Raw genomic sequence first — 12,500 nt, forward strand, 5'->3', positions numbered from 1 at the left:
AACAATGAATGGAGGGTGAACAAGGAGGAGCGACAGAGGGAAGAAAGGGGCAAACAACAGGAACAAAAGGAACAACACGAATAGGAGAGAGAGAGAGAACAGGAGGAGGAGGAGGAGGAAGAGAAACTCAAAGATACGGAAGAGAAGGAGGAGCAGGAGGAAGAGGAAGAAGAGGAAAACAGAAAGAAAAACTTCGATAACAAAACTCTCTCTCTCTCTCTCTCTCTCTCTCTCTCTCTCTCTCTCTCTCTCTCTCTCTCTCTCTCTCTCTCTCTCTCTCTCAGCCGCTGCAGTAATTTATCACACAGACATTCAAACACCTCGCTCATACCGAGATGAAAAAGATGAAAAATAGACAAATATAAAATAATGATCATGTCATAGTAAAATGAGAATTACGAAAAGAGTGATAAATAAATCATACAATAAATAAAACAAGTGGCAAGTGTCTTATGTTGACACATCCTGTGATCACGCCACTGCACTGCGTCATACTGTCAGTCACGGATTACATTTCGCGCGGTGATCGTGTGCGATAGAGACCAGTCACCCATACACCCCCATCTGAACCCTCTCAACCTCACCAACCTTCCGTACCACCTCCCTCTCTACATCACCAACCTTTCTCACCTTCCCACCACTCCCACCCCCGCTCACCTTCACCTGTTCCTGCCATTTTTTCTTGTCAGCTTCCTTCTCTCCCATCATCACCCAGCGTTCCTTCCCCTCACCACTCACCCTCACCAAACCCCACCACCTTCTCCTTCACAGTCACCCCCTCCTTCATCTCACCCGCTCCCTCATCCCTCACCACCACCCGCACCACCTTCTCCTTCACAATCACCTCCTCCTCCATCTCCCCCGCTCCCTCATCCTTCACCACCACCACCACCACCACCACCATCACCGCCACCAGCTGCAGAAGACACATTTGACTCAGTCTTTGAACACTCGTATATCATATCAGTGTGAGGAAGAGGAGCACGTTTACACCACTCCACCATCACCATCCTCTCACGAAAACAAAGTGCAGTTTGTTTTAGACTGAATATTGGTGTGTAAGGCACAATGGAACCATTCCATATATGCCCATACATAGTATGTTATGATTCTATTTAGTTTTGATGAATGTAGGGGTGGTAGTGTTCAAAGTTTGCCGCACGCGCGGAAATCCCGGACATGGCGCCGGCGCGCGTTTTGCCTGGCCATGCCGAAGAGGTTAAGGGGCTCGTAGTAGTGGTGGTGGTGGTGGTTGTGGCTGTGGTGGTGGTGGTGGTTATAAGAACATAAGAAGCGAGGAGACTGCAAGAGGCCAAGTGATGGCCTACACAAGGCAGCTCCTCTGTCCACACCATTGGAGCAAGCCAACGCCTACCCATCCCATCTATCCTCCCTATCCATGCTCTCATCTAGCCCTTTTTTTAAACTATCTAATGTTTCACCACTAACCACATGTCTACTTAACCTGTTCCAGTTATTAACCACCCTATATATACATAACAACCTCTACCAGTTATATTAAACCTTCTAACACTGTAACTAAACACAGAGACAGACAGAGACATATTTAACACAGACAGACAGACAAAAAAGACAATTTTAACAACAACCTCTACGAGTTATAATATTAATCACTACAACACTATAACAACAACAACAACAACAACAACATAGCGGTTGTACATATCTGATTAATTAATACCAGAACAAGAGGCAGTGGTATTGTATTTAGTGGTGTGTGTGTGTGTGTGTGTGTGTGTGTGTGATGTCATGGGGAGATTTGAGACAATAATAAGAATGCCCTATATATATATATATATATATATATATATATATATATATATATATATATATATATATATATATATATATATATATATATATATATATATATATATATATATATATATATAAATAATAATAAGAACAATATAATAATAGGAATAATAAGAATAATAATATTTTTTTCACGGTCAACCGTTGGAAGGTGAAACCACCCCTACCCCATCCTCCCTTATCTCTCCCCTACCTCCTCCCCTCCCCTATCTCTCCCCTACCTCCTCCCCTCCCCCTATCTCTCCCCTACCTCCTCCTCTCCCCCTTAACTCCCCTCACCCCCTCCCACCCTCCCTGCCTCGCCTTCTTTTCATTGTCAAGGTCAAATCTGACAGTTTTACCCCCATCACCAACCCCACCCCCCCTGCGTCCCTGTCTCACTCATTTCAAAACACACACACACACACACACACACACACACACACACACGTATCATTACGTAGATACCGCAGGTAAGATCGATACCATATTAGCTCTGAGCTAGGGAGGTAGGGGAAAGAGGCTGGCTGTGTCGAGAGATCAGCAGGCGACCAGAAGGTTGAATTACACACACACACACACACACACACACACACACACACAAGTAATTATGATTTTGGAAGTTTGATTAAATGTCCATTGACCAAATGTCCTTCGTTGAAATGTGGTTCAGCCATCGTTCCGGCCACGGATGAAACCAGGTATATAATTGATTTACAAAGACAGACCATTATGAGGAAGGCAGAATTGAAGGTGCAATGCAAAAAATGTGTAGGACTATACCAAAGTAAACTATTAAAATGTATTTATTTTGCAGTTGCAGAAAGGAATCTGATGATGTCCTGCAAAGCAATATAATATCACCGGAGTAGAACATTGCTAGTCCTGTTTGCTTATCCCATTAACAAAAAAAAAAAAAAAAAAAAGAAACAATTGTAAGAATAAAAAGTTTGCAAGGTCCTGTGTTGCAGTAAGTGGTGGTGGACAACAGCGTGAAAGTTTGTGTTTTATCTCTTCATAATTTACTTATGCAAACATTTTGTATTTAGCACTATGAAAGTTGATACAAGTGTTTTGCATGCAGGTCGTGGTGCTTTAAAACCAGGACATTTTTTAATTTGACAAATCATTACGCAAATGTACACTCCTCAGAACCAGGATATAGAATTGAATGTGAAATTGATGGCTGTTCTAGATCATACAAATCGTTCACATGACGCACTAGTTTATACATTGCCATCTTAAAAGAGTGACGGGGAAGTTTAAAGTTTGTGATGATCCCTACCTGATCCAGAGATTAGGATTTGTATGCAGAGTGAAGCTGGTGATGCTTGTGTGGAAATGATAACTGACCAAGGAAACGAATGTGCTTCATCACATTTAAATATCAATTGCACCCAGGAAATTGTTGCAAGGCTTTTAGCACTGAGAGAGGAGAAGTTGCTCCCTTCTCTAGTTATTACAGACTTCGCTGAACATTTGCAAGACCTTTTGGCTTTGCAGCACACTCACACTATGAATAAGGTAATAAGTAAACTTAAAGAGGATGGAATTGATCCCAAAACGTTAAATGATCTCATCAATTCCTCATCACCTGCAGGCTTGGTGTGTTTAATATTGAACACCCAAAAATTGTGAACATTTCCTCCGTTTCACAACATCCCATCTCTTAGGTAGCAAGTATGGCAAAGGTAACACATTCAAAAACAACATCTCTACTTGTAAAACTCAATGAAGTAAAACCAAAATTGACATACAAAAATGCAGAAATCTCATTCCAAATATATTCAACTCCTCACATAATGCCTCTCTCTCTCTCTCTCTCTCTCTCTCTCTCTCTCTCTCTCTCTCTCTCTCTCTCTCTCTCTCTCTCTCTCTCTCTCTCTCTCTCTCTCTCTCTCTCTCTCTCTCTCTCTCTCTCTCTCTCTCTCTCTCTCTCTCTCTCTCTCTCTCTCTCTAAATTGGGTAGTATTGTTCGTGTACCATATGATGCATATATTTTTATTTTTTATGCATTTTTTACCTTTTTTTTTTTTTGTATATTTTATTTGTGTATGTTATTGCAAGTGATAGGTGAGGCTTGTTTATTAATGTTGTGAGCATTTCTGTAGATTTGTTTAGTTAGTCTATCCCATAGAAATACTCATTTTCTTTTTTTGTGTTGGTTTAAAGGATTAATGGTGACATATGGATATGATCTGGGTTAAAAGCTTGTACAAAGAAGGTTAAATGTCTATTTTTGCACTGGTTGTTTCCCTAAAAGTACTGTGATATAATGATTAGCAGTGGACTAATTAATTATTCTTTACAGTGTCTGTAACTCTTTACATTTCATTTATGTTAACTTTACTTACATATTTTTTCCTTTAGTTTATGAATGGGAGGAAGGTTTAATATTCATATCTTAAGAGATGCTTACTTTCTTTTCCACATTGCAAGTTGTAGTGATTAATACTCACAAATGTGTATTATTTACTTAATGGCTTGTCAAAACAGGTGCTTTTTGTGCTGATTTATTTATTTTTTTCTCATACTAGGATGAAGTGTTACTAATGGAGCTTATTGTTTACATCTGTGTTTTATATATCATTACAGTTTTGAGGGGAGCTTTCTGTTAAATGTTCAAGTCAAAACCATATTATACTATACATGATAACAATTATAGTGTTTTTTTTTTCTTTCTTTATTATTTTTTTTATTTTTTTAATGCAATGAAATGGAGGGAACATTTAATTGTATATGAATATATTGAATTTGTTACCTATTTGTTTCCCTAACCTTGAGACAGCAGTAGCTAGCTGCTAGTATTAAAGGTACTAATGATTCATCATCTGCCTAAGAAAGACTAACTAATTAGTCATTTAATTGACTAACACCTATGATCCACTTTACTAATGTGGTTAGTAGAAGCAGTGAACAGTACGAAGGCATTAGTCAGATATATTGGAGTAAGTTGAGTGCTCAGTTAGTCACAAATTGACTAACATTATGTTAGTCACTGTGGCTAATGCTGCCACTCGTTCTAGACCCCATGGCTTTTATTAAGAAAAGTTTGTCAGCACGACTAACTTTGGTTTTGTGTGTGGCGTGAGTGTATCAGGCAGCGGGGAGTGAGAAGGTGAAGCTTGCGTTGCCTTAGGAAATCCAAGCTTGCTGTGCAGTTTGAAAGGAAGGAACAGCAAAGTATTAGAACAGGTGGGTGTGACACGGGATGAAGCTAATTAGGTGCTGGGATTGGGGAAAGCTGGAAAAATGGTGGTTAGGGTACGTTACGTTAAGTTAGGCTAGGTTAAGTTAGGCTAGGTTAGGTTAGGCTACGTTGAGTTAAGTTAGTGTGGCTGTACTATTGAAAACTTACACACACACACACACACACACACACACACACAGTTATCACCACTAGCCAGCAGGTCTTCCTTGCTAGAGGAGATACACAAGAACTGAAGAAATGTAAACTCGCACAATCTCACACAAACTCGCACAAACTCACACAATCTCACACAGACTCGCACAAACTCGCACAATCTCGCACAAACTCGCACACACTTGCAGAACAGAACAGAACAACAGAACGGATAGGAAGTTTGTGAAGGGTGAACAGGGAAAATGAAAGAGAGTAAGAGATTGAATGTTTGTAAGCAGACCACATTGATTCTTTTGTTTTGTTGACTAATATTGAGACAAACTTGCAAAACTTCCATTAAGAGACAAGAGCGTTGATATGTTGCCGTCACTGAGGACCTCCTGACTGGCTGCACTAGAAAACGGGAAGTCGAGGCTCTGTTACGGTTAGTGGTGGGTTAACTCACGATAAAAGAACGCAAGAACAAAAAAATAAATGAATAGATAAATAAGGGTTAGTGCAGGAAGCCATCAGACCTTCACGTGGCACTCTCTATATAAAGCACACCATTCTGTCTAATCTTTTAAAGCTCCCTAGTGACTCAGCACCCACAGCCACATTACGGAGTCCACCTGTTCATCCACCACTCTATCTGAGAACCACTTCCCTCCTGTCTATTTCTTAAACGTATTTTTTATTCAAGTTTGCATCGTTACCTGCTGCAGCCTTACCCTGATTAGTGAGCCTGGACATTTTACCTTTGTTACCCTTGAAATATTGAGGATGTATCTTGCGTTTTCTATGGTTGCGTTAAAAAGAAAATGTGTATTATTACTATCATAGTTTTTCTCAAACCCTTTACTGCTGGCGATAGTCTTACATGTTCACGTGCGCTGACTATTCTGACTATCAGGTGGCTCTCGGACTATCAGCCTACAAGGAGCCGTGAAAGTTACCCAAAAAAACTATTTCGCTGATAGTAGTATAGTAGTAGTAGTAGTAGTAGTAGTAGTGGAAATCTCCTTTTTCTTTCTCTTTTTTCTATCTATGTGTGTGTGTGTATGTGTGTGTGTGTGTGTGTGAGAGAGAGAGAGAGAGAGAGAGAGAGAGAGAGAGAGAGAGAGAGAGAGAGAGAGAGAGAGAGAGAGAGATATGAGGGTGAGAGGTCGCTGGGTCAAAAGTAATACAAAATAAATAGAAAAAACAAATATTCTAGTAATAAGAATGACAAATTAAATGTAATAGTAATTTTTTATACTGAAAAATGAAAGAAACTGTGAAAATAGAGAGAGTTAGAGATATATTAAGAGTCTGCCGGGTCAAATGTTTCAGTGTTTGGAGAGCTGTATAAGAGGACAGAGGGAGCTTTCCTCAAACAAATTTCCCTCCAGTTTTTTCCTCCAGCGGCGGCGGCGGCGGCGGCGGCGTGGAGGGAAGGGAGGAAAGGTAGGAGGAGGCATGGAGAGAAGGAGGAAGGTAGGGAGGGAGAGAGAATATAATAGGGGAGAGAAAAGGCGGTGGTGGTGGTGGTGGTGGGTCGTCCATTGATTCAGTGTTCTCTCCAATGCGAAGGTAAATTTTTCTCCGCCTTTCCTCCGTGGAGAGAAATTTCACCACGAGTAGTTTGGTTAGGTTCGGTTAGGGTTGTTAGAGTTGCAGTTGTTAGTTAGGGACTGTAAAATGACGATGGTAATTTGAGTTAGCTGTTATCCAATTGGCAGTTAGTATAATTGGCAGTAACTGTGGTGGTGTTGCTTTGTTGGTGTTGCAAGAGGAAGGAGAATTGTAGGTTAGCTTAGGCTCCGACAGGTTGACAAAGCGCTGGCCGCATGTCAACTTAAAGCAGTCTCTCTCTCTCTCTCTCTTTCTCTCTCTCGAACAAAAACATTGATATCTGATAGTTTTGCGTGTGTTTTCAATTAATATGCTTGTTGTAATAACCACACAAATTACTACTTCTATTCTAATTTCACGAACCCTCCTTCACTAACTAATGCCTTGTCATGTAAACACTCATAGTTAATAAAACCATGCCGAGAACACTCCCTGTTGTGTGTGTGTGTGTGTGTGTGTGTGTGTCTGTGTGTGTGTGTGTAACCTAACCTATCCTAACCTAACGAAACCTAACCTGACCTAACCTAACTTAGCCTAACCTAACCTAACTTAACCTAACCTAACCTAACCTAACCTAACCTAACTTAACTGTTAGATAAATTAGTACTATATGTGGCAACTATGCATTGCAACACCGCTTAGCTCCCGGTGCCCGCGCGGGCTACTGAGTGACTTGGTTATGGCAGTTGCCGTCTAGCTATCACACGAGTAGGATGTACTGTTCCTCAATATACTCAATCAAGGACTGCTGGTGTTTCCCTGAACCTCTCACATGGCGCAGTGAGTAGGATCCGCAGTCCTCAGCATCCTGACAACCTCAGACGGCCTGCACGCCCTGCAGCAGCGAGATGGCAGCCAGACCCAGGTTCAGTACACCACGCAGTGGCCGTCGCCCAGCCGCCCGCCATACCTAGGCAGCACAAAGCTTCCTGCAAGACATCGTGACCGGCATGGCCAGTCTGGCCAACAATGGGCGTCAGCCAGCAAACACAAGAACACCTTTCCCACCGGCTTCAGTCGCACCAGAGAAATGTGAGGGTGAGATGCCGGCTGCGGCTTTTCGTACATGGAGAAGGTCCATGGAGTCCTGGATACTACTCAACGGCTGGCCTGACGGGGTGGCCACGCTGCACATACGCCTCAACTGTGTGCCAGCACTGCAACGCGCTATCGACGCCAGGTATCCAGGTAATGAGTGGGACCAGCTGACACCCAAGGAAGCGTTAGACGCCATCGCAGGAATAGTGCTCCAGGCCGCTAACCAGGCCGTCATCTGGGAGGAGTTTTTCGCTAGCAAGCAGGCGGCTGCAGAACCCATGAAAAGGTTCTTCCAACGCTGTGCCTCCGAGGTCATTGAGTGTGAGTTCAAGTGCCCGAAATGTGATCACGACCTCTCGGAATATATACATGCTCCTACGCAAGCTCATGGTAGGCTTGTATAACCCAGTGCTTAAGCGAGAAGTGTTTCAAAGCTGTGTTAATATCTCAAGTGTGGAGGAGCTGAGAGGTAAATGTGTGTCGTTTGAAGCGGCTGTGAGAGACGCTGCCGCCCGGGGGCACGCAACAGTCGCAGCGTCCGCGTCAGGTGAGGCTGTGTTCATAGCGAGTGACGAGGAGGAGGAGGTACATGACGAGGTGGCGGTGGCGCGCGCGACCACAAGACCCGCAGAAACCGCCCCCACGCACCCCACTTGCGGCAACTGTGGCAGGAGTCATGTGCCTAAAAGGTCCAAGTGTCCAGCACGCACGGTGACGTGCCTTGGCTGTTCTAAGGTGGGTCACTTCCTTAAGTGTTGTAGGAGTAAACCTGCCGCCACTGTGTCGGGGGCAGTGGTGTCGGCAGCGGCAGGACTTTCCCGCCATCCCACGTTACGTGTCACAGTGGCCTGTCGCACGGGCGCGCAGACTGTGGAAGTGGAGGCAGTCGCTGATACTGGCGCCATGGTGTGCGTGGCTGGACTCGGACTGCTCAACGCCCTCAAGGTGCCGCGTCAAGAGTTGGGGCCCGTCAGCGGGCTGAGGGACGTCGCTAACAAGCATCTTAAGTGTATGGGGAGCGTGGAATGCACGTTCTCTGTAAATGGTGAGTCAACAGCGCAGCCTGTATACTTCGTGTGCTCAGCAAAGACCACTTACCTCTCTTTTGCTGCGTGCAAGGGCCTCGGTCTCCTTCCGCAGGGCTTCCCGCTCTCGCACCACACCCACGCCCCTGCAGCAGCGTCCTGCACCGCCACGCCAACGCAGGAGCCATGACCGCCGTCAGAGGATCTCACCCCTACAAGACCAGGCTCCATACCAATTCCTCCCCTAGAGGAAAATGTGGACAGGCTAGAAGCATGGCTCCTCAGACACTTCTCAGCCTTTACGTTCAACACATCAAGGTCCCCCCTACCTGTAATGTCCGGCCCACCGCACCACATACACCTGAGACATGACGCGCACCCATACGCTTGCCACGTCCCTGCCTCAGTACCCAAGCACTGGGAGGCAGAGGTTCAAGCACAACTCCTCGAGGACGTGAGGCGAGGCGTCGTGGAGCCAGTGCCCACGGGGGAGGCAACAGAGTGGTGCGCCAGGATGGTGGTGGTGGGTAAGAAAAACGGGCAGCCACGACGCACAGTGGATTTTCAGCGCCTGAATGCTTCGTGCCAGAGGGAGACACACCACGCACCCGTCCCCTTTGACATGGTGTCGTCGGTACCGCCACACACCTACAAAACCGTCGCCGACACCTTCTGGGGGTTCCATCAAGTGGAGTTCGATGAAGAGAGCAGAAGGCTGACAACATTCATCACCCCCTGGGGCCGTTACCGCTACCGGAGGACCCCAATGGGACACTGCTCGGCGTCGGACGCATACACAAGGCGGTTCGATGAGGCCATAAGGGACATCCCACGGAAGTTCAAGTGTGTGGACGACACACTCTTATACGCAGCGAGTGTCGAGGAAGCATTCTGGCATGCGTATGACTACCTGGAGACCTGTTCTCGTGCTGGTATCACACTGAAGCCAGAAAAGTTTGCCTTCTGTAGGAGGGAGGTCGACTTTGTAGGCTTCCACCTAGACTGGCATAGCTACAAGCCTACGGAAGACCGCCTGTCTGCCATCAAAGCTTTTGCGATGCCGGATAAACCCACGATTAAGGACGTCAGGTCGTGGTTTGGACTGGTCAATCAGCTTGCCCCCTTCTTGGCCACCGCACCCCTGATGGAGCCCTTCAGAGAGTTACTGAAGAAACCTGTCGCCAAAACAGTATACTGGGATAGTCAGCTACAAGGTAAATTCAATGAGGCGCAGGAAGTGATTTGCAGGCTCGCTAGAGAGGGACTCGTGTACTACGACAAGTCACGCCCAACGGCAGCAGTTACAGACTGGAGTAGAGACGGTATTGGTTTTGTAGTGTTGCAGCAGCACTGTAGTTGTACATCTACAGAGACCCCATTCTGTTGTAAAGGTGGGTGGAAACTAGCGCTGTGCGGCAGCCGTCACCTCACCGCGGCCAAGGCAGCATACGCAGCGGTAGAGGGCGAGGCGCTCGCGGTGGTGTGGTGCCTCCGCAAGGCCAGACTGTTCCTCCTTGGTTGCCCGAACCTCGTCATCGTGACCGACCACCGGCCGCTGGTTGGCCTCTTCAAGGACAGGGCGTTGGGGGACTTCACCAACCCGCGCCTCTTCCGCCTCAAAGAAAAAACTCTTCAGTTTCACTTCACAATCAAGTATCTGCCTGGCAAGTGGAACTCGGCGGCAGATGCACTCTCCCGCTTTCCGAGCTTAAAAACACGGCCTGATGGGGATGACGGGGAGGACGAAGAGGAAGTGATGGCGGCTGTGTGCGCCGCCACGCTCGCTGCTTTGAGCCGCGGCGACTGCATCACGCTCGATTTGAACGATGTGAGAGAAGCAGCTGAAGACGACCCTGTGTACCAGAGGCTGCTAGTAAAGGTACAGGCCAACGACTGGTGCACACACAAGACGCAGGAGGCCCCTCACATGCGTCCATACTTCAAGGTGCGAGACCGTCTAGCAGTAACAGAGGACATAATCACATACTCCTTCGAGCAGGGTAGTGTTCGTTTGGTCGTGCCGGAGCCCCTGCGATACAAGGTAGCTGCACACCTACATGCCGGGCACCAAGGACTAGACTCAATGTTGAGGCGGGCCAGACAGTCTGTGTACTGGCCAGGCATGGAAGGTGACCTACAATCTCACCGGGCAAGTTGTCCTGACTGCGAGCTTCACTCTCCTTCCCTACCCCCGGAGTCAATGGTCCTCACACCTCCCCCAGAATACCCGTTCCAGGCTGTGGTAGCGGATTTTTTCCAGCTCGATGGTCACACATACATGGCGCATGCTGACCGATTAACTGGCTGGTTAGAGGTGTTCCACTTCCCTAACGACGCCTCATCCAGCAAGGTCATCACCCACTTACGCAGGCTATTCATGGAGATGGGGAGCCCCGGAGACCTTATCCACAGATGGAGGCACAAACTTCACTAGCGATGAAGTTACAGAATTCCTGCGTGATTGGGGCATAGCAGCAAGAGTATCGTCCGCCCAGTACCCTCAGTCTAACGGCAGGGCCGAGGCAGCAGTGAAGGTGGCGAAACGCGCACTCAGGGGTAACACGGGCGCAGGAGGCAGCTTAGACTGTGACAGGGCGGCACAAGCAATGCTACAGTACCTCAACACACCACTGCGGGGCGTCGATAAATCCCCTGCGCAACTAGCTACTGGTCGACAGTTGCGTGATGGTATTCCTGTTGCCCGCCAACATTACAAGGTGGGACAGCATTGGCGACGCACCCTCAGAGACCGCGAAGTATACATGGCCCAGTCACAAGCCCTCCTCCCAGCAGCCCGTGGTGAAACACAGAGGCAGTTACCGACACTTCAGGCAGGCGACGCGGTGCTTGTGCAGGACCCAGCAACGGGGATGTGGAACAGGTCTGGTACGGTCTTGGAAGCCAGGCCTTACAGGAAGTACGCTATCAGGCTGTCAGGCAGTGGCAGGGTGTCGATACGCAACCGCCGGCACCTCAAAGTCAGCACGACGTCCACGCCGAGCACAGGAGCGGACACCACCACACCACCTCTGGCGAGACCCGCGCGAGAGCGCAAGCAACCTGCCTGGATGACAGACTATGTCCAATAACACACACACACACACACACACACACACACACACACACACACACACACACACACACACACACACACACACACACACACATATACAAGCACATCAGTGATACACTTCTATACGCACAGACCCACACCCTAGCATACACGTCAGTGTAACTTGCACACACGCACGCACTTACATGACTGTAGTATGTAAATGGAAAACAGTATTATTTGGATTAGTGAATGTACGAGTTGATTTTATTTTCTTATATCTCCATGCCATGTTTTCGTTTATGTAGTTAGTTTCATGTTACATGCCTGTAACATTCACTTGCGGGGGAGATGTTAGATAAATTAGTACTATATGTGGCAACTATGCATTGCAACACCGCTTAGCTCCCTGTGCCCGCGCGGGCTACTGAGTGACTTGGTTATGGCAGTTGCCATCTAGCTATCACACGAGTAGGATGTACTGTTCCTCAATATACTCAATCAAGGACTGGCTGGTGTTTCCCTGAACCTCTCACATATCATGTAAACACTCATAGTTAATAAAACCATGCCGAGAACACTCCCTGCTGTGTGTGTGTGTGTGTGTGTGTGT

At 46.7% G+C, this 12,500-nt stretch overlaps 1 protein-coding gene across 8 annotated transcripts in view; it reads left to right on the forward strand.

Annotated features, from left to right (window-relative positions):
• The first annotated feature begins 6,478 nt into the window (after positions 1-6,478).
• The window catches only part of LOC135089997 (uncharacterized), a 40,238-nt gene continuing 34,216 nt past the window's right edge, over positions 6,479-12,500 (forward strand). For 4 of the 8 annotated variants that reach the window (XR_010261717.1, XR_010261719.1, XR_010261720.1 and 1 more), the window contains exon 1: positions 6,482-6,604. The gene's annotated coding sequence lies outside the window, so the exon portion shown is untranslated. Of the gene's footprint in view, positions 6,605-12,500 lie in introns of all 8 variants that reach the window. The other 4 variants (XR_010261716.1, XM_063986191.1, XM_063986192.1 and 1 more) reach the window with 3 other exon arrangements.

The sequence above is a fragment of the Scylla paramamosain genome, chromosome 34 (genome assembly GCF_035594125.1).
Source record: "Scylla paramamosain isolate STU-SP2022 chromosome 34, ASM3559412v1, whole genome shotgun sequence".
NCBI lineage: Eukaryota > Metazoa > Arthropoda > Malacostraca > Decapoda > Portunidae > Scylla > Scylla paramamosain.